Source organism: Athene cunicularia, assembly GCF_003259725.1.
Source record: "Athene cunicularia isolate RWA chromosome 4 unlocalized genomic scaffold, athCun1 chr4_part1, whole genome shotgun sequence".
NCBI classification, from domain to species: domain Eukaryota; kingdom Metazoa; phylum Chordata; class Aves; order Strigiformes; family Strigidae; genus Athene; species Athene cunicularia.
In genome coordinates this window covers 6,989,533-7,017,113 of record NW_020799098.1, presented here as the reverse complement: position 1 = coordinate 7,017,113, position 27,581 = coordinate 6,989,533, and the positions used below count along the sequence as shown (strand labels likewise).

The 27,581-nt window shown below is 36.2% G+C and overlaps 1 protein-coding gene across 1 annotated transcript in view; it reads left to right on the top strand.

Moving 5' to 3' along the window:
* The first annotated feature begins 4,441 nt into the window (after positions 1-4,441).
* Positions 4,442-27,581, top strand: part of CTBP1 (C-terminal binding protein 1) — a 237,980-nt gene continuing 214,840 nt past the window's right edge. The window contains exon 1 of the mRNA XM_026846834.1: positions 4,442-4,555. The gene's annotated coding sequence lies outside the window, so the exon portion shown is untranslated. The remainder of the gene's footprint in view (positions 4,556-27,581) is intronic.

Genomic DNA, 27,581 nt, shown 5'->3' with positions numbered 1-27,581 from the left:
TTTTTTTTTTTTTTTTTTTGGTTTGCGGGCTCTCAGCTGTGTCTGGAGGGAGCTGTGGATCTCTCTGGCCGGTGTAAAGCTGGACTCAAAAGTCTTGCTTGTCTTGCTGACCTCTCTTCAGTCCCTGAGAGGTGGGCCATAAGGTGAAAAGCACTGGTTTAAATGAACAAAAACTCCTCTGCCGCCCATACGTGAATGTTTTCATATAAAACAAGGGGCCTGAATCTTCAGACTGTCTCTATTTGTGTGTCTGAAGGAATAAAAACATTCTTCAAGTAATAATCCTCTGGCTATTGACATACAAGATACTTTTTTCATAATATGTAGAGGGCAGTGTCTTGAGATTCAACTGTAATATGTACCCTACATGAAGCTTCTTGCTGTGATTTGACCACCTTAGGGAGTGAGACAGAAGGTACTTTGTCAGACCTTGAAGCTATTAGGTCTGCAGCATAACAGTAAGAAAGTGGAAACATACTGATCAGGATCTGTACCTGCAGTAATATGAACGTTCTTCTGTTGAAGTTGGTTGAAAAAGTTCTGTTTTTCGATGCAGGTGCTTGCCATTGCCAGCAGATATGTTTCAGGTAGTTGTGGTTTGAGGCTTTAAAGAGACCCCAAACCTGTATCCATTGATAATTGTGGTGGGTTTTGCTGTCTTTTCTAAAGTTTGTGGTTATATTCTTTCTGGTCTTCAGAAGACTGTAGAAAAACAAACACAACTATTTCCAGGAGGATAAAACACATTTAACTTTCATGGTTTGAAGTAGCAAGTCATATTTAACAAGTGTGTTTCTTAAAATATTCGGTAACATTATTTACTTCCAACGTGTGTAGGCCCTATTGCACTGACAGAGCATCTTCTATCCACCACAGTGGGCTGGTGGTAAATAAAAGAAAATGTGTGAAGTCATGTAGTTGAGTGCTAGATCCTCTTCAGCTCTGGACTGCAAAGTATTTATTTGTGTTTACTGTTTCTGGCATTCTGTGATACTGACCATAATCGGCAAATGTATGCCTAAACATAATTTGCCAAACACTCACCAGGTGCAAAACCTTTGTTTAAGAAGTGTACTGGTAAAAAAATATGTGTTAGTTACACCTGGGATTAACATTCATGTCTAGACATGATCTTGGGGCCGGATTCTGCAAGAGGATTTGTCTAAGGAGGATTTTGACACCATTAAGGCTCTGTGCTGGGAATGGTTCACCTGAGCTTGTCAAGGGGAGGACTGTAAACTTAGCTCAATTGTTGCTGTATTTACAAACATAATTAGGTGGCACTGTAAATTCTTCATGTCGTTCTTGTCTGTTTTAAATATTCTGTAGCCTAATACTTAGAAGGAAATTTGCTGTTCAATATTCCCTGTCACCAATGTTACTGAACAGCTTGAACTTGGCATACTTTGTGATACTTGTGATACTTACTGGGGCTAAAGAAGTGTGACTTTAATGTTACTTACCAAGTTATATATGTATTTGTCTGAAGTATTATTTGCAACAGATTTTTTATGTGTAATCTCTTAAGGATCCTCTCTGACAATACAGTAGCTAATCTAATGTAACACAAATATTCTGTGGATACAGGCGGTGTGCTCAGGCCGTGACTGTCTTTAAACTGGAGAATTACTGGTGAAGGTTTGTCAGACATTAGTAGCCAAAGTTAAAGGGTTTGCCTAATGGAACAGATGGCCAAGCAACCATCATGTCAGAGAAAACAGCATGTATTCCGTGTATTCTTAGTTTAACACAAGAGGGAGCATGTCTAATCTTTAACCTTTAAATATTGCAAATTCAGAGAGGAAGCTTAAAGTGTTGAGTGTCAACTAATTTATGTTCTAGGCTCCATGTGCAAATATTGATACAACCTATGCATATTTCTGGCATGTTTTCAACTTTAGGTTGCAGCTGTTGATTTATAATATAAATGTTGGCATGATAAATGTGGAGATAAGAACTAAGCTAATGATCTTTTGAACTTGTTAAAATGTGTAGTTTCCAGCTCAATTTAAGAAGATATTTAAGGTTATTGTTATTCCTGCGTAAGGTTATTCATATACAGAGGTTAATCTTTGTTCTTTAATATTAGGTTAATAAATGTCTTCTGCTTAACCTACCATACAAAGTTTTAAAGCTGAGGCTTAATTTAATTAAATTTAATTTAATTACCGATGCAACTTGTTTTTACAGTTCTTATAAATCCTATCACATTATTCTTAAATAGGGGATACAAATTTGGATCTACTAAGGAGGTTTGTGTACTGTATCTTGTTTATTTTTCCTTGTCCCCTAGTGGTGTAAAAGGAAGAATAAAAATCAGCTTCCATTTTGTATTTCTTGGCATTGTTCAGTTGAGTCATTATTAATGTTTGTCCTCTTCTTTAGTATCTTAATGTGAATTAGCAATTAGTTAAAATTAAGCAGTGTGTACAGAATACTCCAAACCTTTACTCCAAGACTTATTTGACTGTATCTTAAAAGTATTTCCAATAGTCTTCCGCTTTGCTCCAGATTAATGATTAGTGGAAAACATCTCTCTACCATTAAGCATTTGTGCAAATTGTGTGTCTTTCAGAAACAATACTCTATATATTATTCGGTGGAGCAAAGCAGAAACCTTAGTGTTCTTCTTCCACGTGCTAAAGAAGACTGCTGTGGATTGAAATTTTATTACGTTTGCTTCTCTTTCCTCTTTATGGACATTATAACCTCAGTGCCAGGGTGTCAAAAGTGAATGTGTGTCATGTTACATCATCTCTCATTGTAGCAGATGAGACTGGCATAAGCCAGTGATATAAAGTCCTATGTTGGATCAGATAGGAGCACAGGCTGCACCACTGGCCAGAAAAACACTCCTCCCCTGAGCAGATGGGTGATGATTGTACTGTCCATCTTATAATGGAGAAGTACAAGCCTTCACCATATATTCTTCTGGTGAGTTAAGATGTTTGTGAGATGCTTAGGACTTTAATCTATGTTAATTTTTTCTTCTGAATAATCAGAGAAATTTTGGTATTTGTTAACAATAACTGTGCACAGCATTGACAGAATAAGTGTTAATATCAAAGCAGCTTGTCTTCAAAATATGCCAGACAGCTATCTTTGTAAGACAGAAGTATGAGATGACCTATACTAATATCAAAGTGTTATGACTTAGAAGATGAGGATGAGGCAGTTCCTACTGGGGAAATTTTTGCTTTACTGATTTATTCACAACAGTCAAACATTTGTAATGATTGCTCAATTTCAGTGGATGCTACTTGATTTTATATAATACGTAGTGCAGAGTCAGAAATTCCTAGAGAGCAGAGGGACAACTTTTGCTGAACAAGTGTTGATATACTGAGTTTTGTAAGGATCAAATGAGCTGCCTGGTGTCTTGGTTATTCCATATCAGCCAAAAGGGGCAAAATTTAAGCTTTGGTTTTCTTGTCCAGCAGACTTAGGCCGTTGCACAATTTTTACATTAAATGTATCGTAACTTTAAGTTTATAACTGAAAAGTGTACTAGTGTACCTGGTTTATGTAAATGGACTGGAGAAGTTGGTGTCTTTATTTCTGTATCTGAGAGGAAATTACCCAAGAGTGTTAAAACTCAACAAACAAACAAACAAGCCCCCACCAACAAAACCCAGCCATTAACAACAGCAGGAGAGATTGCCCTGTTGTGCCACAGTTTCAAGCGTCATTGTAAAGTAGGAATTGCAGATCGAACGCTTTGTTTCCTTATTTTAGCATGATTGTAAGGACACTTTCCTTATCAGGGGAAAATGTAGATGCACTCAGCAATTGAGGTTACAAAGTTGCCATAATGGATTAGAGTTGAGACCTCAGTAGAGGCCATTGTCTGTGCTGAATCAGCTGTGTGAGCAGACAATTTAATATCTCTGTAACTAATCTGGTACCTTTCAGGCAATGCGTGCCTGTAGAAGTTATCTAGAAATTATCCCATGTTTACACAAACCGGTTTTCAGGTGTCAAAGTATTTATTAATTTGCCTTTATAAAGAAAAGGGAGTGGGGCAAAATTCACAATGTAGATCAAATTCTTGTGAAATCTCATTTTAAAAAGAAGCATTGTATTTGCATAAAAATGGCATGTGGGACTTACTGATAAAGTGCACAGACTCCTGTAACTTTCTGAACGGTCTAAATGGATGTTTTAAAAGGCAAAGGGGACGGGGTTTACCTGTGAGTCATTTTTTAGCCATAAGCAATTTTTTTTTTTCTTTCTGAGTTACAACCCCCTGAAAAATGGGGGGGTTTAGAAAGAAAGTGCTGACACAGCCTTAACTACAGAGCAGTGCCCTGTGTGCTGCTGCAATAATTGTCCAGGCAGTGTTTTCTGCTTTCCTGCTATTGTGCTTTACGTTCCTTTAATTCATTCCATTTTTAACTTTCTTGAAAGTTTGATATTATTTAAAGCCCACGGCGTGTGTAAAAAAGCCAGAGGAGTAAGGCTGTCAGAGTAGCATGGACTTGTTAATCTCAGCCTGATCTTGTCAGTAACAGCAGAGCAGAGGGAGAGGAACTCCGGCTGGGGCAGCGCTCCAAAGGTTTGTCTGTTATTTTTATACCTAAATTACGTCTTAGTAGCAAACTATTCAGTATGCGGAGCGTTGCTGGCGATCTGTAGATTCCGTAGTTGCGAATATGTGTGCGTTTAGCCGTGTTGTTTGTTTGCAAGAGAGGAGGTTTGCCTCTGTGTGTATCGGAGAGAGCGAGTGTGTGTTACGATCGGGGAAACGCTGAAGAAGAAGAAACCCTGTTGGTTCTCCATGCAAATGACCGCTTTGGTTGTAACAAAAGCCTTGATGTTGGGCTTGGAAAAATGATCTGACAGTGTAACAACCCCAGGCCACTTTCGCCATGTTTTTGTTTATTCATGTTTCATTCCGTTTTCCGTAGCTATCTCGCAGATGTTTCCAATTTCACTGTTTGTTGTTTTGTTTTGGTTGTGGGATTTTTTTTTTTTAACACCGTTGAGCCTTTTTGGAGTTAGCAAGAAAATGTGTGAAAGAATGTTAACAAAACAGAGAGGTGTTGCAGATGTTTATACTTTAGTTCTTGCGTTCCGCCTGACGATACTGGCAAAAGGATACAGTGCATATGAAGGAACGTAAGAAGCATCTGTTTTAACTACCGAGCTTGTAATTTCGAAATGTGCCCATTGTAACTTGAATATTAACATAAACAGATGAAGTGAGCACGTTCCCGGTACAATGTAGCTAGTCGAGATCTCATTTGTTTGCTACTGTTTTCGAAGGGGAAAGGGAGGAAAAAAAAAAAGAAGGAAAAAAAAAAAAAAAAAAAAAAGCGAGTAAGAGCAAGGAAAGGAATATCGGTGACACAACATGTATGCTCCAAGATAAACTCCTGCCATCTCGGAGTGCCTTTAAATATTTGAACAGCTTCTGTTAAGTCAAATAAAATTGGTTACCATGAGAAACAAAAAAGTCTAATAGAATAGTTGAGCACATTAATGGTAATCTGAATGTAAAATTGTTTCAGAATCATTCAAAGAATTGAATTAGACAGAAAATCTTTTTAGTAACAGTCATAGTAACACATTTAAACATTTTAGCTTTTGAGATCCTGGAAAACAACACACAGAGCACAGTAATAGCAGAGGTGGATGGTATGTTATCTTGCAGTCGCATAAATTGAAATGTAATTGCCTACTAATGATATTAAAATCAGTCTGTTTTTAGAATTTTATGCTTGTTGAATGTATTGAGGCATACACAAATAAAATCTGAAATCTTAAAGGACAATGATTCAATGTCCGGAGCCAGTGGTTTAAATCAGATGTGGTAACTATGGTGAGAGGTAAAGTTACTTAGCTTCTCACAGACCATGCATATGTGGATTTCTTTTTGTATAATGGAGATTAAGGAGAAAAGGATTAGAAAATCTAAAGAGAAATTTTGAGCAGGAGACCTGTAGCCTTGCTGTGGGAATTAACACTGAGGAGGCTTTTAGAGCAGAGGCAGGGTGGAAGTAAACATTCTCTTGTAATATATATTGATGATAATACTAGAAAGGAATCTTTCTGGTTGGGAATATCAACAGCAGCTCACGCATACAGGAATGAAATCAATCCTCTCCATATTAAAATAATCCTCCTACTCCAACAAAACAAAACCAGAACCCAGAATAGATTTTTATATTACCAAGTGACAGCATAAAATCAGGCAAAATCTGATATTCTGAATTAACTCATTTTCAGTTCCTGCAGAATTAAGCAATATTGATTTATTTGGATTGCATAGCATTTCTAATTTTAAGCATGCATATGATGTGTATTTAGGACTTAATTTTTTTAAACTTCAAAAATGGTGGTCATGTGAAGCGGAAAATAAAATCAGAGCTTAGTGATCTAGCTGGTAAATATTGGGGGAGCTTGAAATGCAGCCAGAGAGACTTTGACCATGTCTCTGATTTTTCTTGAGTTGAGAGAGGGTTCAGCATTGCCCTGAGCTTTTCAGGGAACAAGTTCAGATTATGCTGATCAGCTCAGAGGGATATGGGAAGGATTGTCATTCTTGCACATAAATCATGTGTTCTGAGAGAACCACCAGAGATACTGATTAGTGATTAGCTGTTTTGAATACTTAGGAAACAGAAAGGGGAGAGGTCAGGTTTAATTTCCAGTGTAGAGGGACCATTTCCCCCAAATAGTGAAAAGTACATTCATTATGACAGTGCAGAGATATCTTGGGGGTATGAGGTATGTTCTGCTTTCTAGTAATAGAGGTTAAAATGTACTGGGGTTTTGGCAATGCATTCCAAACATCTTTAATAAAATATTTAAAAGTTTTGAGTTTCCCCTCTTCCCTGAACCCTGCCCAACATAGTGGTTGAAAAACACTTGTCTTATGTGAAGTCTGCAAGGGGAACGAGTAGTTCAGCATAGTTTAGACTCTTGGTGTTCAAAGTTTTAAGGTGTTTATGGATTTGCTAGGAAATACTTTTAGCTTTTTGTGGATCATGATTCCACACTTTACTTTCTCAAGTGTTCTAAGTGTGTGTTATCAGATAACTCTTCAGGATACTGTATTCAGTACTGCAGTGCCACAGCATGGGTTAAACCTGTGAGTGGAATGTACACTTTTGGACTTGAGGCAAAATGATAAGTAATAGACCCAACAGCAGTATAATTCATTGCAAATTTTTTCCACAATATAAATAATAAACTCAGAATTTATTGACTTTTGTTTTTAAGTTGTAATTACTTGGAAAGTGTTCAAAACTCACTGATTGTATTTTGCCCTAATAGAGAGAAAGACGAGGAAAAAGAATTTCATTGCTGCTGTTAGTGCACAATATTTTGCTTTTTTTCCTATTGTTGCATTTGATATTTGTATGGAATGGTACATCATTATTGCATTAATAATGGATTATTATTTCAGATCTAAATTTTTATTTATATAAAGATTGCTACTTTAGATTGAAGCAGAAAGCTTTCATAAGCTAGAGCAAAATTCAGATATAGCTATTGATGCATGACAATTCATTTCATTGTTCAATGTATTTTGAAATTGTTGTATAATCCTTTATTAGGATGTATTATATTTAAAAGTGATATAGCGCATATTTCAGGCACAGGATACAATCTAATGGCTAGGAATAGTGGAATTGGAGCAAATAGTGTTTTCCTTTGCTATTGGATTAGGGCAAGTCAATTCACCTTTCTTTTTCTATTTTCCATTTATGGGAAGGGGACTAGTGGTCATTTCTTTTTAAAATATTTCAATATCTACTGATGAAATTTCAAGGCAAGCAATATTTTGTCTTACAGCAGCACACATGACCAGTGGATGGTGGATACTCACATGACATTTGCATCAAAAGTCACAAAACATTAACAAAATGAAATCACTAGTGATTTGGTAATAAATTGTTTCCAGAAAAAAAGCTCAGGGATAGTGCTGATGAGGTATTTCCAGACTGTTGTTGCTAATTTAGAAGTTTTTTAGGTGGCTGAATATCAGCTGGCTGGTTAGTACCTTCATATTGACTACTGACAGTTTATCAATCTCTGTTTTAAAATTTTAAACAAAAGATGGACCTTCCTTGACTTGTTCACCTGTTCTGTTGGGATTCAGGCAGAAGTGTAGTTTTAGTAGCATCTTGGGATGTTCCCCACTGAGACTATTTACATTCCTATCAGAGAACCTCTGGTCTTCTCGATTAAATTTGTAGACTGCAAAACCAAGAAATGTGAGATTGAGAATTCCAGTGCAAACAGCTATGTTTGTGCTCAGTCTCAAATAACTGAATAGTTTCAGTTACATCACTGGATCTACTAAAGTGAATAAGGGTTTTCAGGACTAAAGTTTACAGTATTTCTCTTGTTCTTTTCCTGCATGGTCATGGAAGTTCTCCAAGGCAATACAAAATCTGAAGAGTTCTAAGATCCTTGAGAGATGATTCTTGCTCAATTTACACATCATATGAAGCTATGTAAATTCTTTTCAGGTGCAGTGTAGTAATGGGATAGCTTAATGCTGAAAAAGTGTGAAAATAGGTTCAGAAAGAATTAGAACGTACTGTCAGCCTGTAGAGATTATTCATCACAGTTCACAACAAGACTTATCATTTGTGACTTGCCAAGGACTGATCAGTTTAATCAATTGCCAGAGAGGAGCAGTTAAATATTAAATTTGATGGTAAAATTTAATAAATCGTAGTTTGAAGTACAAATTGCACTTTAGATTTCCAGACTTTCCTTCATGTGTTACCCTGCTTCAATTATCTATTTGTATCTTTACAGATAGAAGAGTCAGTATTTTGTTATGGAAAATGGGCATTTGCTGTTTTCTACTCTTGGCTGTAGTGGAAACAGCCCCACATGCTTTTTAAAAATATACTTTTATTTTTTTCAACGAACAAGATTTTATTTTAAAAATAACTTTATAATCTTAAGACCAAATTTCTTCCAACAGTTTTCCATTTGACAGGAATATTTTTCTTCATCTGGAAAAGAAGCCAATATGGCTTAGTCTGTAAAATTTGTTTATGCAATGGTATTTTCTGTCCACACAGTGCCTGGAATATGTCTTAGCACATAAATAATAGGATAAATGAAAGTTTTTGTATCCAAACAGCTTCTGTTTATATTTCTCAGTAAGAAATGTATGTGTGCATGTGGAGAAGGATTCTTTTAGCTTTGAGAAACTGAGTGTGCTCTATCTAGTAAATTATGTAATTTGTTAGATTGGTAAATCTTAAAGCATCAACTACATGACAGCTTCCCTTTAGAAGAGTAAAGATGAGGTGGAATTTCTCTGGAAATCATTATAACTATGTTGTTAATGTATTTCTCTACTTTTCTCAGATGACTGCTTGGGTTTTGTGGAGGAAAGTTAATTCCAGTTAACCTGTGAGAATGGTGTGAACTGGTAATACCTATGCGAATTGGAATATCTTCCCTGCCTTTTGCAAGGATATAATGTTGGTTTGAAAGCTTTTGCCTGCCCTTTTTTGTAGATACTTCATCATTTCCCTGCTTTGGTTCCTGATACACCTCCAGAGGGAGCATGGCATGACATTTTCTTGTATCTCCTCTTAAATTGTAAAATGTATGTGTACACTTTTTTTGGTACTTTGTTTATGCTGCACTGTGACAGACAAGTAGAAATAGAAGTTGATATTTAAAGAATATTTTTTTCTAAGTACTTTTAAGCATAGTACCTTTTTGAACATTCACTCTTCTTTTAGCCTCTATTTCTGCAGTGAGGGGGTGATATCAGTGTCATAGTCATTCCTTGTAAGCGATGTGAATTTGATCTAATGCAGCTAGTATATCATTCCTCGGGCCCTCTGGTACAAATAGATATGAAAAACAAAGTCCATAATATCCTTCAATGTGATTTCAGAGAAAAGGTGACCAGTGAAGTTCAGACTGTGAGACACACTCAAAGAGGTCTGTTACACTTAGGTTGCTGCACATGGGTTGATGTGTTTCCCCAAATGCTGGCACAGAAATTAAAGGAAAGATCCTGTTTACTTTTAGGGTCAAAGTATCTGGCAAAGATTCTCAGGGGAAAAAATTGCCATTTCCCATTCTACTCAATAACTGTGGGACAGGAAATTGATTTTGCAGATTCTTACCTCCTGGGAAGTCAGCTTGAAGAAAGTAAAGATTGTGGTAGAGTCACTGCACCATAAAAGTTAGGCAGATAAAATCCGTTATATAAGATACACTGTATTACCTTCAGCTCTACACTGCTATACTGATGAAGATGTCAAAAACAAGGTGGTATATTCATCCCTGTAGGAGCAGTACAAAATTTAACCTTTCTGATCCTGATATGACCATATCAAAATAAACACACTTGATGGGGTATCAAGGTTTCTGGGCCTTATTGATGCTAATTTTGAATAAGACTTAATTAAATCTAGGTCACATTGCTTTTAACTTGAGCATCTCTGCCTGCCCAGTTAAGGTTAACTTCCCAGTTAATCTGTGGAAATGCTAAAAACTTGTATGGAAAAGTTTGCCTGCTCCTGCTGTGACTGGGGGGAAGCAGTATAAACCTACAGAGGACAAGAAGTTAGCAGTAGAATGCACAGGTTATAAATATAAGAATAAATAGTTTCGATTTTCTAATTAGCATCGTACGGCACAATTAGTAGTTACATAGATAAGTATGGCAGATATTTTAAGCACTCTTTAATGTTCTAACTTTTGGATGTTTGCATTTGATTTTAAGCTGTTGTATGTTTGACTACATCTTTACTTCTGTTCCTCATGATTTTTTTTCAGTGTTTATGGTTGGTTGATAATGTTTTGCCTTGCAGTAGTGTACTCTAAATGTGTGTGTGTGTGTGTGTGTGTGTGTGTGTGTGTGTGTGTATATATATATATATATGTTTTTTGTTTTTTGTTTTTTTTCTGATTTAGGGACCATTGATGATAGCTTTGCCTGCTAGTCACAAGTTTCCCAGAAATGGCAATAAGATTTTCTGTTTGTTTGGATGTGTTTCTAGATGGAGTAATGTCCGAATTAAGTAAGGAAAGGCACAGCAGTCTAGTCTTGAGGTACTTTATAGATTGTGATCGTCCCTATCCATCTTGGGAGAAACTGATAGTTTGTTAACAAGCCTGAAGATGTAAATGGGTGTTGTATAGGAGAAAATGCTCAACTGACCCTTCTCCTAGCATATGGCTAGCGTGTTCTAATGAATATTATGAGTACAGTCTTGAAAATTCCTCAGTGTGTTTATGTTTGTTTCTGTCCTGGGAAACAAGTTTTTGTCAGCTGTTTTCTATCCCACTGCTTTGATTTTTGTAAGCATTTTTCTATCTTCATAATATTGATGGATCAGAGTATTGTCAGCTGGAGATCTTCAAATTGTATCGATGGGGGTAGAGTCCAAAATCTTTTCTAGTGTTTGGAGAAGAGGCAATGACATTTTTTGAGTGTTTTGAGCAGAGGCAATGACATTCTGACACTTGAAAGGTAAGGATGAAGTGTGCAGAGCACCATGCAGAGCGCTATGTACTTCTGGTGTATGTTTTGGGAGTAGTGTGAACAGTTGGATTGGTGTTATTTTCAGGAAGCTGCTTCTCTGAGTGACAGCCATTTCCATAATGTTATTTACTGTGAATTCTGACAATGTCATAATTAGAAATTAATGTTTGAGAAGAAATGATGTGGACATGAAATAGTAACTTGTTTAATATCCAGTGTCAATTTTTCAACTATTCCTTAAAATTAGAGTACCTTTCCTTCATGATACGTTTAATATCTTTGTTTTATAAAAAGTGAGGGTTTTGTGTAGAGTCTTAATTGTAACGTTCAGACTGGGATAACTTTGTATCCTGGAAAGTGTTGTCTTAATTTCAGCATTTGTCTTTCATTACTAAAACATTTTATCACCTTTGTTAATGGATTCACAGGGTATTTTTTAGAGGTGGAAGCATTAATTTCTAAGAGTATGCCCACTGTAATTTCAGCATCCTTTCTTAAATTTGTAATTGGTATAAAATTGATCTTGGTTGGCAGTAATCAAGTTTGTGTGGTTCTGGAAGAAGCTATTGTGTGTATGTGTTGAAGTTCACAAAGCTAATGTAAATCTAAAGTTGCTATGAAGGCTTTTTTTTCAGCCAATGGTTATTTATTGTAAGTATAAAAGTCTTTTATGTTAGTAGGCTGTTACCCAGTGCTAATTAAAAATGACAATCGCTATCGTTACAAATAGTAAACATTGACTATGCAATAAAAACATCCAAAGCAGTCTAACTGCAAAGTGGCTAAAAATATGCAGTGCAGATATTAATTTTTCCTATCATCTTGAGATGTTAGCTTATAGCAAGGAACCTATCTGGTGATGTCCTTCTCTTAAATTACCTTTTTTTTTGCTATTAGCAGTCTTTGTATATGGTTGAGAGCCTTGAAATGAAAGGTGTGATGTAAACAAGAGGTATTATAAAGAGCAGATAATTTAAATGTTATTTGTAAGAGGTACTTGTAGAGTTCTGTCTTAGACTTGGTGCACATTGATGGCAAAAAATGTATATTTCCTAAGTTTGGGATTGCATAAAATTTAAATTTAGAAATAGTGTTATGTCCAGCTACTTGTCACAATAATCCATTTCTCTTTATACAAATGGCTGCATTATTTAGTTTCACTGCTGTGAAAGTTTTATACAGTTTGTAGTCTGATTTGGTATTTTTTCAAATTGGTATTCACTTTGATATCAACACTGACAATAAAAATGGGTCTTATAAAAAGGGTATAATAAGGCTTTAGATTATAAATCAACATTCCATTTTTGTTGTTCAACATCTGGATACATACCTCTGGATAGGATAGTTAACTCGAGATTAAATTAAAACTAAATTCACTTTAAATTTGAAATGAAATGACATATTGGCACATTAACTATCACTCTACAGTAACAAAGAAATTGTCTTTTATTATGTGTGTGCTGATTCTCTGAGGAAGAATATAATTCTTTTTATGAAACCATTATGAGTAATGAAATGGGTATAGATACAAAATGAGTAATATATGGAATTTTAACAAGTGATGTATCAAAGAAGGTGGTTTCCAGCGATATTTTGTCAAATGTGGTGTATCCCTTAAGCTTTATGGGTTCAGCTTGTCAGCAGAATAAACATCCTGTCCCTCTTTAGTCTTGCTACCAAAATAAATAAAATTACATTCAACCAAAAATATTTTACATTGTCAAAGACAGACATGCCATGGCACTTGGCAGCCACATGTCCCAGAGCAGACTTTGTGATAAAGGCTTCCCTCCTCAGCATTGACTCTTGAGTAATTAGGAAGGTTATGCTAAGTAAGCATCAGGGGGAATTTCTGCTGCAGTTCTTGTGTAGGAAAAGAATTTGTCGTATTGCCAATTACACAACTGAGATCCAACAAGAATTTGGAATTTGAATTGACAGGCCAAAAGCTTCCATTGTTTGAGTTTTTGGAGATCCTGGTACAATCCAAAAAGAGTTTGTTGTTTTCAGAAATGTATGCTAAATCCTGTGTGAGATTAATATCCAGAATATATATTTAACCTGGTTATAGTGCCTTATTAAACCTAGTTATAGACGAGTTTTCTGTTCTATTGGACGATATGTCAATCTGGAAAAAAATAAGTATTCCTGGAGAATCTATCAGGGCATGAAACACAAGATGGATTCACACAAGTGGTAGTTAAGTAACTGTGACAATTAACAGCAAGTTCTCTGCAAGCTTGATGTGTGGTGCTGATGAACTGTAGTGACACTTGCTTAGAAGTACAGCAAATGTGCAGTGGATAGGCTTGAGCTGATCGGTAGTGAGAGTGGTTGTCTCTCATCGGCTCTGGGGGACTAAAAGAGAGAGTGCATGTAAAATAATGATAGTCTGTAGTCTCAAAAATCTCTACCTTCTTTGGTCATACTGGTAAGAAAGAAGGTTCAGCCTTGTCGATGTCTGTGTACCACAGTGAGCTGTTAGGAATGTTTCAATGGATCTTGCGGTTCCTTCGTAGCAAGAAGTGTCCTATAGCAAGTAGTGTAGCATGTGATGATCTACATGATCCTTCCTCTTTTCTAGAGAAAACATCTGGCATCTTTTTACCAGCTCCTTTTAATGCGACAGCACTAAACTTTACAGTCTTTTCCCTTACATGTGGTGTGTGGATGGGTTGCTTGCTAAGACCTAATACCTATTTAAGCAGAGCACAAAATTCACTCTCCGAGCCTAGAAATACAATTACTCATTACAATAGAGTTGGTGCGTGTCCTCCCCAGTGAGAATTCTTCCCTATTCATTCTTTGCATTGCTTTTTTCTAGTTAGTGATGGTTCTCTGATATTTGGAAGTCCCATATCTGGGAAAAATACGATCGAGTTACGTAGAGCAGGAGGGAGTGTGAAAGTGGGCCACCTTATTATTGTGGCTGCTCTTTGTCAAACTAAGTATGATTCCCCTTTATTGTTCTTTTTGACTGGGGATTTACTATTGGAAGAAGATTTGAAATAAACTACTCATCATTTCTATTTGCTTATTTTTGCTTTATAAACACAGGCTTATAAAGAAAAACATGATATAGATTGCTTGGAGATGCATGTGTTATAAGATCAATAATGTAATAAAGCATTTTGGACACAGTTGTGCTTAGTATAAGATGTTGTGTTAAGTATCTCACAATTTGGAGTTAAAGAAAAAAAATGGTGTTGAACTAAACATTTTGGTTTTTAACATTCTTAATTTAGCAGCAGGGGGGGGTGAGGGGTGGAGAGGAAAGGGCATAGAAAGAAGGCTGACCGAGCTTTGTCAACTTTGTTAACCCTATAATACACTTCACATGTAGTGTATAGTGCAGAATAACCAAAAAATAGATGCTCTCAGTTTTCAGTTCTCCATGTTTTAAATGTAGACCATTTTCACTGTGGGTCATTGCATCTGTGAGGGTTTTGTTAAGAATTATGCAATGGTATTCAAATCATTAAGCACTGTAACTTTTTTTCTTCAAGTGTTTGAGTGAGCTCTGAAACAGGAGGAGGAGAAAGAGAATGTGTTCCCTCCCCCACCTTGTTTTGGAGAATGAGGTTCTTACTTGATTTTATACCATTGAAGCAACCAGTCCATCTACTTCTAATTCCAGATCAAATTTAAGAAGATGCCTGATTGTGGGCATGTACTTCAGAGAGATGTGTGCTTCTGTGGGGTAAAAAGCTTTTTTTGGTGAGGAATTGATGTTGGAAATCCTTAGATTTTTCTTTGGTCACTGAAAAAAATCAGATGAACCCTCAGATGTCCCAAAAGTTTGTGTTAAAACAAAACTCTGATGCCCTGGAAAGGACCTGGAGGTCCTGACTGAAGTGGCTGCTGCTTTTATGAGGTACAGAACTCTGTTATTTAAAATCTGTTATTTAAAGATGATATTGAAGTTTTTGCTTCTGGATTCAATTTGTCATATAAAGTATTGTTGTATCTGATGCTGATCAAGTCATAGGTTAACTTGATAGTCACATTTATATGGTGTTTCCAGCTTTCTGTACAGTTTCGTATGGTTTTAATGGATTTGGATTATAGTTGATGAACTACAAAGATGATGTAGACCTGAAAGGCAAGGCAGTAACTGCCACCTCTGTCTTACATCTCAGCTTTACAGCACAATAAAACACTGCCAAGCAATATAAAACATTGTTAGCATCTGTTTGGTATTAAAACTTATCACTGGTACTGTAATGGCTCATTCCTCTTAAAACTGAACATTTCTTCCTTGTAATCCCATTGGAATCAGCAGGGGATCATCTCGGTGATCTAGAAACATTGTGTTGCAAGTCATGGTATGGCCAAACTATCACAAGGATGAAACTAAGATAATGCTTTTAGGATTCCTTTGTATTCCTTCTCAGTTTAATTTTACTAGTTTTTGGTTTTTTTTTTTTTTAACAACCAGAAATAACTTGTGCACTTTGCCTTCTGATGTGTTTTCTGGCATTGCCTGTTAGTGTCCAAAAATATAGGGCTGAATATTGATGAGAAATCAACTACAGTGTTTTTAATAAAAGTCTGGCCGACAAAGTCTTTTTCTCAGCTAGACCAGACAATAATTATACCCACTAGTTAGAGACCAGATTTGCAATTTTGATGACCTAAGGTTTGGAAATTATCTATAATAAAGTTTTCAGTTTTGCTTTAAAGAGACTTTGTAGAAACTTTTTCTATTTCTGTGTGATGGATTACAGGAAGATTTATATTAAAAAATAACAGCTGCCTAGGGCTTTTATTTGGGTCAGGTGTTTTTGTAATACCGCATATTTAATGTTGAGACAAAATTAAGGAAATTCATCTGTAGTTGAAGAAATGTCTTTCTGTGAAGTGACACAGACTATGGCTAGTGAGAGGGATGCGTGAGCTCCGCACCAGATGTGAATTGTGGAACTGAATCAATAGAGGTGGTTGTGTCACTTCTGACAAACTGATCATAGTTTTTTGTTTTCCATCAATGTGAGTACTTCAGGATAAGGGAAGGGGAACAAGGGAAGTGAGAGAGTGCTTGCCAATGTTCTAGTTGTATGAGGAAAAGCATCTGGCTTGTCACTTTGCTCATGATTTTATCAATGAAAGTTACTGATAAAATTGTGATGTATTATTTCACCTGTGATGAAGAGGTTGGCTAAAATATTGAGACCAAAGAAACCCTTTAATCTCTCATGTTCATCTTTTTAAAATGTTTGTTTGGCATGGGGTCGTTCTATGACTACAGATTTTATTTTTTGTTTCATGGTATTCCATTTTACTTTCTATTTCATTGCAAATAGCAAGATATAAAATTGTATTAAATTTTACTAATTTTTAAATTACATTGTATTAAATTGTCATGTAGATCTAAGTCTTGGAAAACCTGATTTGGAAGGGAGAATAAAGGACTAGTTAGAGTCTAATTTGAAGAGAAGGTTACCAAGGGTAAACATAACAGCTTTCAGATATGCAAAAAGTTTTTGTAGAGTCATGGTGGAGAGTACAAGAAATAATGAATTTAGATCATGGCAAGAGAGTGTCAGGCAGGTTGAACTTTATTAAAATGAAACCAACATTTCTTTTAAGCATAATGATACAGAAACTCTGGGATCCTACACAGATAGGATGTCCAGTAGCCTGGAAATCCTACACAGTCTCTGTTATCTGAGACCTTAAGCTCCAGTTTAGACAACTTCTTTCAGGAATGAGAGAAGTATAGATGATCCGGGCTTGGGAAAGGAGAGGGCCAGATGACCTTTTGAGCGCTCTCTTCCAGTTTCTTTTTCTATGAACCTAAGAATAGATAGAACAACCATGAAAAGTTTTGATACGTCTCACTTTTTTAATGGCTTTTAATGAAGGGGATATAACTTCAAGTCAATGTTTTTGTTTGTTTGGCATATGTATTCTTGGGCAGTTAACTTTCAGCAATGACTAGCACATTTGACTATATTCCAATATGAAGCTATAAGTACTATATGCTATCAGTTCGTTTGCCAAGATTCAAGTTGTCTGTTTATTTCAAAGTGTTCTTTAATACTTTCTAATGTATGCAAGGACATTAGTATGCAGCTGTTTAGGAGCGCCAGTCAATGAGTTGGTGTGATCAGTGTTTCGTTTTTCGTTGCTTTTGAAAAATCTCTCTCCAGAACGTGCCAGCGTTTCCTATTCTGCCATTTGGCTTTAAAGATATGAGACACAGCTCTGGAGCGTTTTCATCCTGTGGGTTTTTTAATCTGGTGTGGTCTGCTATTTTATGAACTCTCTAAGTGCATTTGTGTAAATGCTTATTCAGCCCTCATGAGTTTATTCATGACTATATTGCTAAAGCATTTGGGAGTTCATTATGTACATGCTTCCACATGAACAAAGTTATTTTCTCTGAAAGTGGAGTTTTTAAAGAATTTTCTTCCTAATTTCCAAAACTGTTGACCTACTGTTATGTAACTGTGCAATTACTACTTATGCAATGAAAGCTCAGCATTTGCATACTTTCTTGTTTGGCTGCATGCACTGGTTTAGATGGCTGAATCTCCAGGAGAGGTGGGTGGGAATTCAGGTGTGTGGACCAAGTTCCACTCTACTGTTTGCACCCTTTCATGGTATGTACCTCTGGAAGTGTTTGAGAGTCCCTTGTTTTTTATTTTTTTAGGTTTCTCCCCTCCCATCCTCCCAAAGATCAAAGATTTAATGAGAAAATCTTAGTGTCCTCCCAGCATATAGTCATAGTCACATGTAGTAAACCAAATGAGACTCTTGAGGAGAATGAATGTATTTATTGTTTCACATGAAACCTGTGCACAAAAGTTTAATGATTGTATTTATGTTGATCATCCATAAGGACAATTTTGTCTACAATTTTGGGCCATTTGTTTTTTTTTTTTCTCTTTGGTTATCTCATGGTGTGTTTGGACACATGACTGAATGTTATGCTGCAGAAACAGTAAGTTTTCTTTTATTCTTCATGGCCTGAGTGTTTTGTGAGATCTAATTAAGCTGGATCTTGAGAGGCCCACCTGCAGAAATGGTCTGATGAAATTGGTCAAATGAACTTTTAATTAAACCAGGCACCCACTAATGACTGTAATTTTTTTTAAGGTTTTTTCTACTGCAAATTTGTATTAAAGTGTCTCCTGGTTTTTATTTTTTTACAGCAGATTTGCTTCAAAAGTGTCTGGATGGAAATGTATTCACTTGCTGTTTTAAAGAAAAATCAAACTTTTGATGTGGAAATACTTAAATGTTTAGACTCTGCAATATGAACTGTTCTTTAATCCAAAGATTTAATAAGACTATTTTCCAGACTGTTTTCAATGGCTGATAGGCAGCTAAATTCTTAACTTTTACCATAGGAATGAAAATTTTTTTGTACTCTCAAACCTGCTCTTTTTTGTCTGCCTCTTTCTCAGGGTCAGATTCTTCAAAACATCATTTTGGATGATTTGAAGAACTGTCTGCTTTCTGTTGCCAAAATAGCCCATGGAAACATGGCAGTACTTCATGTGGTTCTGAAATCGAAAATAAGGCTATGTGGAATGTGCTATGTTAGCATGGCAGGGACTGGGATTCATTTGGTTGTTCCTAAATTAAAACTGATTTATGCCCACAGTATGCTATTAAAGCTTCCAAGATCTCTTCCCCCCCCCTCTTAGTTTGAAATTTCCATAGAAGAAAGCATGTTTCTATGTATCCAAACAGGTGGAACCATGTACCCAAGAAATTGTAAAATCAGTAGAGTATCTGGTATCTTCTCCTAGAATCATGTGGGTTTTCTTAGCAGTCTGTTCAAGTTCAGAAATGAATCAGGGCTTTTAATCTTATATTCTGTTGAGGGCTAGTGTGGCCTGTTGATCTCACTCATTATTACAGACTATTCTCTAGATCTAAGTAGGACTGTTGCTTGAAAACTGAATTCCTGTTAAGTCCACCACACTATATTTTGCATTCCTTTCTGTCTTGTTCCCAACAATGGCTCTGTGTTGCAGTAGTAAATTTTTGATGTTCATTGAGTAGAAAACAAAATACGTAAATAATACACAAAGAAATGATACGTAGAAATTCTTGTGCTACTTTTAAAGTAGTTTGACCCCTAATAAATCATGTAAGGCTATCAGAATGGATTCTGAAAATCTCCCCTGTAGGAAGAATTGATATAACTTTAACCAAAATAATATGTAGGTGGTATTACTTTGTTGTTCACTTTTGCTTTTTTGTTACTTTTTATATTGCAGATGAACCTCTTTAGTACATTAAAAACAAACCAAGAATATATATATCTGTAGTAACTAAATCTTAAATTATAGCTTATATTATTTCACTCGTATTCTGGAGAATCTGGAAAAGAAAATCTGCAGACTGTTTTGTAAATGTTCTCGCATCTTGTAATTTAAAATAATGAGTATCTCATTGTATTACTAGAATTACTCATAAATTTACATTCCTTGTTTTTCATTCTCAGTGTGTACATTGCTACAGGGAAATTGCAGGACCAAGTCTGCTGAGTCTCAGAAATGTTTATTAAGCCTTCCTTTCTGTGATTAAAATTTGTCTAATTCCCAAGTGCTTCAAGTTCAAGTTTGAACATATATTTTAATAAATATATTTTCATTTTTTTTATAAATGAAGAGTACTTTAAATATTATACCAGAACCTTTTGTAGTTTAAACATTTGTATTATGTAAGTATTTGACACTAAGAATCCTTGAGAATTAGTTGTTTTTAAAGAGGAGGGGAAAGGAGGAATCACAGAATGCTTTCATTTGTTTTGAATTCTTTCATTCTGAAATATTTAGAATGGTAACACTTTTATATGATGATTATACATTTTTTGCTAAACAGGAATTTGAAAAATAAAACTCAAGTATTTGAAAATGTCTGCCAAGCATTTTTGTGCTTTTTTAGTCTTCTGGGAAATAGAATTTTAGGAGCTCTGAGAAATGAGAATTGATATTTCATTGGTGACTAGCAAGAAGGAAGGTTAGAGTCAACTCAGCACAACTAGGACTGAAAAGTAGAATAAACCAACTTGCAAAAACTTTGCAACATGCTTGCTGCTTTCTGGAAGTACCTAAAGTATATGAAAAGCATTTGGATGTTTAGGTCTGTGAAAAGCTGGCTAACAGATTGTGTGTTTCAGTATTTACAATACTTAGATTACTATTTGATTGCTCATTATTTTAATTACAGCCAGTAAAGTGACAATAAACTGCCAAAAAATTGTACAGACTTGTGTATTGATTGCCAGATACCAGCACAGGAGCTGATCTGATTTACCATACCAAAGGTTGAACAAAGGGATGGAAATAGCAGACTAGAATTCTTTCCAGTATTTCAAACAAACATCTTTTGTATGTAATATAGCTCAGTCAGGGATTTTGCAGTTAAAAACAAGTAAATGAAAAAGCCTTAATTTGATTTAAAAAGAAATGTTGCCACTTGGTCATTAATGTCACCTGTAGTATTGTTGGAACAAGCAGTTTGTGACTAACAAATCCATCATAAACCTATTAGCCAAGTGTTAATTTTGTACTAGTGTGGTATGCTGGAAGTGAAAAAAATGAAAGTAAAAATTAAAATAAATAAGGCAACTTAAAAATTTGAATTAAAATGAAATGCATGTAGAATTAGAAGTAGCTCAAGAACATTTTCAAGAATTCCATGGAGAAAGTAGTTCTCCATCTCGGAAGGGGATACGGAGAATGAAGCATATGTGCAACTGAGGAATGATTGACAAAGGGGGAGAGTTGTTCAGGCTTCCCAATGCTTGTCAAAATTGGGATGATTGCTTTTCCAAATTTTATCTGGTTATTAGTTTATTGGAATTTGCCCCAAGCACAAGTATATTGATCAAAACCTGAAAAAAACACTGCATTGTAACACAAACCTCAAAAAGTCAGTCAAGAGGTTCTGGCTATGGAACTGTAGTCCATTAAATTAACATTGCTGTCAAAATAAGAACAAAGGAGTTGAAAATAACAATAACGTTTGAACTAGTGAATCTTTCCATTAACTCTTCCCATTCCCAATGAGGAGGTCATATGTTGAATTGAGACCAGGTGAAAAGAAATACATGGTGAGCAGGACTAATGAAAGACTAGTCTGATGTTTCATATGTGAAAATCCAATTTGATCTTCCTTCCTCCCTTTTCCTCCGCTGAAGTCTAATTCCTTTTGGCTGTATAAACTTTACTAATGAAGTAAACTCTGCTTAAAAGGTGGCTGTTGTTGAGGGTTTTTTTTTTGTTTTAATTAAAACAACCCACCGCAACATTTCTGTGTTGTGTTCCACCATGCATTCCTGTGAACAGTTGCATCAGCATAGCTGAGCGTATTTATGGAGTGAAGCCCTAAGGCCTGGTCTTGTTGCCCAGAGACAATTTATATCAGTTTGTTTTGTAGTCTCAGTCTGAAGTTGTCACTGTCCATGTGGCATAGCTACTATGGCAAATATGAAACTTCTCACTATCAGTAATACTCTGTGTGGCAGAATTTTTATTCCTTCATTTTTGAAAAGGGTGCTGGGTGGCTTGGCGGATGCATAGTACATATTAAAATAATTTACGAAGTTTCTAAACTCCCAGAACTTGATAAATGTTAGAATTGTGATAAAATAAATTGGATCTGCTGTTCACTACGATGACATCTTTTATTATTTGTCTATATTTTCTGTTGTGAACGGGATTTCTAGCTTAGTGCATGGGAGGTGTTGTTTTTTGTTTGTGTTTGATTTCTGCGCAGCCTGTTTGTGGAAATCCAGTAGTCTGGTATGTAGAAGGGTCAGTGCAAAACTATGGGAAAAGAAGTGATACCTTACAAGCTCTTTCATGTTGTGTTGCAAAAACTAGAATATGTTTGGTTTTCCAGGAAGTAGGTGGTTCTTGTGGATAGATCTGTTCCTTAGGAAAGCAGCAGTGGTGGGTATTAGAGTTAAAATCAGAAAATATCTTTCCTGGGAAATGAAAGGGATTTTTCTTCCTTTTCCTGATGCCCTGCTAGAAAGGTTTGTGACTGTTGTGTTTTTCCTGGGGTAGTTGCCAGCTTTGGCAGTATGTTCTTGAGCCATTGCAGCCCGAATTGTGAAGAAGCCACTCGCTCAGCTGGGTGCGATGTGTGACCTGATCCAACAGATGATTGCCTTCAAGAGGGGAAATCCCATTCCCTCACTTGTAGCTGTATCACTTTTCTTCCTTTGCATCAAATCTTCTGCTTGCCAGACTGCCTGGCAAACTAGTTCAGCTCAGTAAGTCAACAGATGTTAATAATTTTTTGTGGTTATCTTAGTTTTATTTTTGTTCTTTGGGACATATTGATTTGCTGAATAGTCAAGTACCAAGCTGTACAAGTGAAGAGTGAAATCTCTTGTCTGGAGGACTAGAGGGGAGAGGAATAAATATTACTTTATTTTAGCAGCAGCCAGCTATTAGGTTGACTCATTAGCTGACTGACCATACCTTTGGAATGGTATGGTGTACTTTAACACAGGGCTTGAATGTTTGACTATATGAATCACTGCTCAATATCATGTCCTTTGAGAAATCAGGTCTATGACTATCATGTTGGCTATTTGAAGTAATTTAGTTCCTTTGATCTTAATCTTCTTGTGCCTTAGTTTCTTTATTTCGCAGAACAGAAAATACCCCTCCTTCACAATACATGTTTTATGAAAATAAATGAATGTATGAGTATTCAGGTATTACAGTGGAAAGTACCAAAGGAAAGCACATTAGGATTTTTTTTCTTCAGAGCAGGATTTGAATAGTGTACAATAAACAAATTCTTGCTGAATAAGGCAGGCTCTGTCTCTCATAATGCTTCTTCGTGTTTAGAAAAATGCAGAGCATGTTACTTTCTAATTTTAGTGTTTCCTAACTTTGACATGCCTGATTTTGCACCCTTAATCATGTTCATTTAATCTGATTTAATTGAGTCAAGTAAGTTTTCTGTGCAATAAAGCATAATTGAAAAGATGCACTAAGAACAAGCCCTAAAAACAGAACTTGGGATACATGTACTAACCATGTTATTTTGACTAGACAGTAAATTTAACATGCATTTTAATATAAGCTATGCAAAATACTGTTGGTTCTTTGGTTGAATTTGGTTGTCTATTGATTATTTAATCACCATAATCACTTACCTCCTTAATACATCTAAATATGAGAGTATTCAAAAAGCTAAACAATATAAAACTAGAATTAAAATAACTAAAAAAATTGTTTCAAATAGAAGTTTCATTACTAGGGAGCTATCTCTTGCTTACAACTTCTTAAACTGATTTGTGTTGCAGGATTTTGTACTTGATGACAGAATTGTGAAGAGAGGAGAGAAAGTAAAAGCCACACTCAGTTTTTATGCTCACTGTGGTTTGTTTAGTGCCCGTCTCCTCTTCCCTCACTGTAGTTTTGGATTCTCGTGCTGTTAAGCTCAGTGCTTCTGCCTCTTTCTGTTCTAGGATTGCTTACACTGAGCAAAGCTCATGGCTGTAACAACTGCCCGGGATGTGTTCATCTCATGATGAGTCTGGTGCGCAAGCATCATGCTTTGGATTTCCAGTAATTTGAAAGGCAGAGATATTCAGAGCTATTGTTACTTACCAGACATTTTGCCAACTTCTCTCGGCATGTTCTGTGGACAAGAAGTTTTCAGGAAGTTACCAGTCTAGCTGCTTCTTTGAAAAGTAACCCTAAACCACTTTTTTTTTTTTTTTTTTTCCAAACTGCCTAGATTATTTTTGACCCACTGTAAGTCTATCAATAAGTAGTTTAAAAATTGTAACTTACTACTTAGAATTGAGCAAACACATTTTGTATTGTGAACATTTAAGTATAAAGAAAAAATCATTTGAGCTCTTGACTTTCTGTAGTGTGTAACTACTGTAACTGGAGACTACCAAGAGACATAGTAATAAAGAGAGGATTACAGCCAGATGCTGATTCTCAATGCTGATTTTTCAAAAATCTTCTGCAGACAAGTCTGTGTTTTCAGAGCCCAGGTATCTGGACACTTGGAGTATGTTTGATCATTCTCAGAGGTTAAGTTTAATTTTTGCTTTATTCACTGGAGAAATTGTAATTCATGTCCGAGACTTGTACAAAGTCAGAATTTTTTTTTTTTTTTTTTTTTTTTTTGGATAGTATAACAGAGAGAGTGATCCAGCAGTTCAGGCATAACAGATGGCAGAGATTCAGGAATGGAATGAAAATTAAAGTGAGATTATAAACTAAGTATAAAGTACATCCAAAGATTTGCTGAGAGAAAATAGTAAGAAATGCTTCAAGGGTCACTACTGGGCACATTTAAGAGTTTGCTTTTTCAAGCTCTTTGTAGTTGTACAATGATTATTCCATAATAGTGTTCTGGGGGATGAAACTGTATAGCTTTGTGCTCTGATCCTTGCTTTGGTAACAGACAGATCATCTGGGGGAGGATGGGACACTGGTGTGGCTCCCCTGCTGAGAGAAACAAGCTTCTCTACCTTTAACTCTTCTTTAATGATATCAAGGAGTTACAATATCCTACTGTATATAGAAGTACAATGGAGAATAATAGAGTAGAATAACAAAAAACGTGTTTACATGGGGAATACTTTGAAATATCAGTTCTTGACTAGCAATCCCAGTTATTTTCTGCACAGCTGCTCACATTCCAGAAAAAGAATGTCTTGTTTTGAATTAGCTTCATGCACTTCATCGGGGAGTCTTATTTATAGATCAAAAGTATTTGCATGGATCTAATCAGGAATGATATAAATTAATGTCTCATCATAAACAAGTGCAAAGACTTGTAAAGTTTCTGTAATATTCCCTTTGCCAACTTAGACAAGTCATTTACAGCTACTACACATGCACAAATAGAGAGTGCTACTCTTTCTACAGTGTGCTGCGAACAGTTGTTTCCCATTTGTAGCAGGTGGCAACATGTATTTGTTTACTGGTTTAGTAGGATACTTTTATGAGAAATATTTCTGTAGCCTGAGAATAAGGCACTAGGAATGCTGGCTTTACAGTAACTGTCTGTGCTGTGAAGTTGGAAAATGAACATTACCTCCTTACCTTTAACAGTATAATAATCTTGAATAACCTGCTTTGGAAGTTGAACTGACAAATTTGCTTATTTTTGAATATCCTGAGAGCTTTCTACAAAATGTCAAAATCATTTCAAAAGCAGATGACCAAGCCTGTGGTATCTGTCTCAGCTGGGTGTCATTTTTCTTACAGCATAGTCTCTTACACTTTCACACCTTTCAGTTTTGAATTCTGACCTGGGTCATGCCTCAGATGTAACCAGATAGGTGCAAGATACCCTATTATAGACTTGCTTTATTCAGAACACTTTTGGTAAAGCACTTTGGGATGCTGTATATAAAATGTGGATGGTGCTAAATCTTTCTCTACTTTTTCCCTTGTGGAGCATCTGGTTTTATAGTTCATGTCTGAGGGTGCCTACGAGTCACTAAGGCATTGCGGTACTCTAGATTTTATTTGGATTGGTACAAGGTTATGAACCATGGTAGTTAAGTGAATATGTTGATGTTTATATGGGAGTGAGGGAAACATCTCACAGCAGAAGGCTCAGCGGTGCTTGTTTGAAAATGCCACAGGTGTGTTGATGGAGTCTGGCTTCATAGGTTTGGGAAAACATAAGTTAATTTCCGTTTATTGAGTGAGAGGCAGTAGTTGTCATTGGGGTATGCTACAGAAGTCTTCAGAGTGTAGTCTAATAGTTTGTGTTCAACATAATTGAGAAGTGGCACACAGGAAAAGGGATGAAATATTCAAAAGGTAAGCCAAATAAACTTTATAGTAACATGCTGGAGGCTATAAGAAGGGGAGGTCTGTATTTTCAGGTCAGAGAAAAACCCACACGGTGAAATAATAAAAGTGTCTGTTACTAACAGCCTGGACTAGAAATTTAGTTACAGATGAATTGCAAACCTTTGAATCTACAATGTTTAGACCTAGCTTGAATGTGTGTACCTTGAGAGACCTGAATCTGAAATTGGCTCCAATGTTATAAGCCTAAGTCATAAATGTGATGTTGATTATGTTGGCTCTGACCAAGACTTAATTTGGTCTTTCCTATGACAGATATGTACTAATGTTCAGCTAAAATAAAAGAAAAATCCTGCAGCCAAGGTTTGTCTTCAAGCAACTGAGATATTTTGCTGTGCCACAGGACAATAAATCATTAATCTAAGGTCAACCTTTCAGTTAACGCTGAATGTTGCTCATGGACAAAAGCTTTGGGGGAGAATGAGAAGGCAAATTTGCACTTCCTTCTTTTGCTTGGACATAGCAACTATCACAGACGTTCCAACAGCAATATTACTTTGGATTTAGGGAGATGTAACTGTACCAGTTACTTAACAGCTGAAATCTGGAGGCATTTTTCTCAGTAACAGTAATTGAAACAGTTAAGAAGTCTAGTTCAGCAGTTGATTGTACTTGCATGAGAAAATCTCTTCTTACAGTAGATAAATTTGATGTGAGAATAGACTTCTCTTGGCTAATATAGAGAACCTTGCTGCAGGAAGATGTGTTGTTAAGATATGGAAGAATTCTTGCAAATGGTTGTTGCAGATTAGAATCACAAACCTGTGCTGTATAAGAGACATCTTGTCCCACCTCCCCATGAAAGCAGACCCGTTGACAGTATGTCATGCCAGCTCTGACTTTGTCTTGCTCATTTTGGAGACCTCTAGTGTACAGCTTCTACCATCTCTCTGGGCAGCCTATTCCACTGCTGCACTGCCTACTCCCGGGGAAAAAGTTTGAGGCCACTTTGAACCTCCCAAGCTGCAACTTTTTTGACCCCCATTTTCTCTGCTGCTGAGAAGAGTTTGGCTCGATGATAGTTGTTGTTCCCCAAGCTGACTCGTGTTCACATCTTGCACTGACTCATCTTGCACCCACAGCAGTAATCTGCAGGACCTTCTTAGAAGGGCTGCGGTATGTTCCCAGTCTGTACTGATGTGTGGGGTCATTCTGGCCCAGGTATACAATTTTCTGCTTCTTATGGGTACCCTTCTGTTGGCCTAGTCCTCTACTTTATCAAGGTTCCTGTGAGTGGAAGCTCTACTATATGGCATATCAATCTCCCC